Genomic DNA, 1,839 nt, shown 5'->3' with positions numbered 1-1,839 from the left:
TTTTTTTTTTTTTGCCAGTTTAAAAATATGAAACGCTTCACAAATTTGTGTGTCATCCTCCTGCAGGGGCCATGCTAATTCTCTCTGTATCATTCCAAGTTTAGTATATGTGCTGCCGAAATGAGCACATTCCCATCCTCTTTCTTGTGGTTCGATCCTCTTCTTTATCTACTCTGTTTATTCCATCTAATAATACTCTTCATCTCAGATGATGTGTTCTTCATTTCTGATTGGTTCACTTTTATGATTTCCATTTCCATTTTTATGTTTTTATATGTAGTTATCACAATATTATTGACTATATTCCCTATGCTTCACATCCCTGTAACTATTTTGTAACTACTAATTTGTACTTCTTAATCCATTCCCATTTTTCACTCAGCCTCCCAAATATCTCCCATCTGGCAATCACAGGTTTGTTCTCTGTATCTATGAGACTGTTTTCATTTTGTTTGTTGCTTTTGTTCTTTAGATTCCACATATCAATGAAATCATATGGTATTGCTCTGTGTGACTTATTTCATTTAGCATAATACCCCTAAGGTCAATTCATGTCATTATAAATAATGAGATTTCATTTTATTATGGATGAGTAATATTCCAATGGATATATGAGCCACTTCTGTATTATATAGTCTTCTATTGATGGGTACTTAGTTTGTTTCCATAGCTTGGTTACTGTAAATAGCACTGCGGTGAACGTAGTCGGTACATATGTCTTTTCAAATTAGTGTTTTGATTTTCTTCAAATAGATACCCAGAAGTGAAATTGCTGGGTCATAAGGTAGTTCTATGTTTTTTTTTATCTTTATTAATCTTCATTAAAATAAAAAAAATTTAGTTAGAGTTGATATGCAATATTATATTAGATTCAGGTGTATAGCAAAGCGATTAGATATTTATATATCTTACAAAATGATCAACCCAATATGTCACCAACCTGACACCATACATAGTTAGAACAATATTATTTTATTTATTTATTTACTTACTTACTTATGTATTTATTTATTTTGTTATGGTAACATTAGTTAACAAAATCCAGTAAGTTTCAGGTATACGATTCAACAGTAGGCATATATATATATATTGTATTGTGTGTTCACCGCCCATAGATAGATTTCTTTCTGTCACCACATACTTGACCCCCTTGACCCCATCTACCTCCCCCCTGCTGCCACGCCCTACCCTCTGGTAAACATTAGTCTATTGTCCTGTTTGTTGCTTTCAGGTTTATATCCCACATATAAGTGATATCGTGTGGTTTTCAACTTTTTCTGTCTGGCTTATTTCACTTTGCATGATTATTTCAAGGTCCGGTAACAGTCTTTGAGTGAGCCAAAGTTAGGTATTTTTCTTCTCCAAGGCTGGTTAATCTTTAGTAAAACCCTAGTAGGTTAAGCTCTGGATAAAACAGGTTCTCTTGAAGGCAGGCCTTATTAAGGAAAATAGAGAGCTCTCAATGTATTTCAAAATGGTTACTTTAGCCTTCCTCCTGCCTGAACTACAAAGGACTTTTTCTCTAGTCTTTAGAGAGAGCAATGGGCTTCCTGGTGGTAAACTCACAAGAATGTAGGGTGCCCCTAATACTGGGCCTCTTCAGAGTTTTAAACTGACAAGCTAGCTAGTCTACCTGGAGCCTACAACAATTAGTCAGTTACAGGCTAAAGTCTTCTTACTGATATTGGCTCCAGCTGTGATATTGGTTCTAGCTGCAGGCTTCTTACTGCTCCTGGTAAGCTGTGATTCCCTTTATCTGCTTTGCCTTTCCAGATTTGGGGCAGTAGTTTTGCCCTGTGACCTTAATTCTTTGATGAATCTAAGAAGAGTTGCTGATCT

At 35.3% G+C, this 1,839-nt stretch overlaps 1 non-coding gene across 1 annotated transcript; it reads right to left on the bottom strand.

The window, feature by feature from the left end:
• Positions 1-21: 21 nt before the first annotated feature.
• On the bottom strand, positions 22-128 carry LOC112480261. Its single transcript, XR_003046526.1, has one exon. It is a non-coding gene; the product is annotated as a U6 spliceosomal RNA (small nuclear RNA).
• Positions 129-1,839: the final 1,711 nt, after the last annotated feature.

The sequence above is a fragment of the Pteropus alecto genome, unplaced genomic scaffold, assembly GCF_000325575.1.
Source record: "Pteropus alecto unplaced genomic scaffold, ASM32557v1 scaffold145, whole genome shotgun sequence".
Classification (NCBI taxonomy): Eukaryota; Metazoa; Chordata; class Mammalia; order Chiroptera; family Pteropodidae; genus Pteropus; species Pteropus alecto.
Note: the sequence above shows the minus strand (reverse complement) of the source record. Positions and strands in the feature narration are given on the sequence as shown.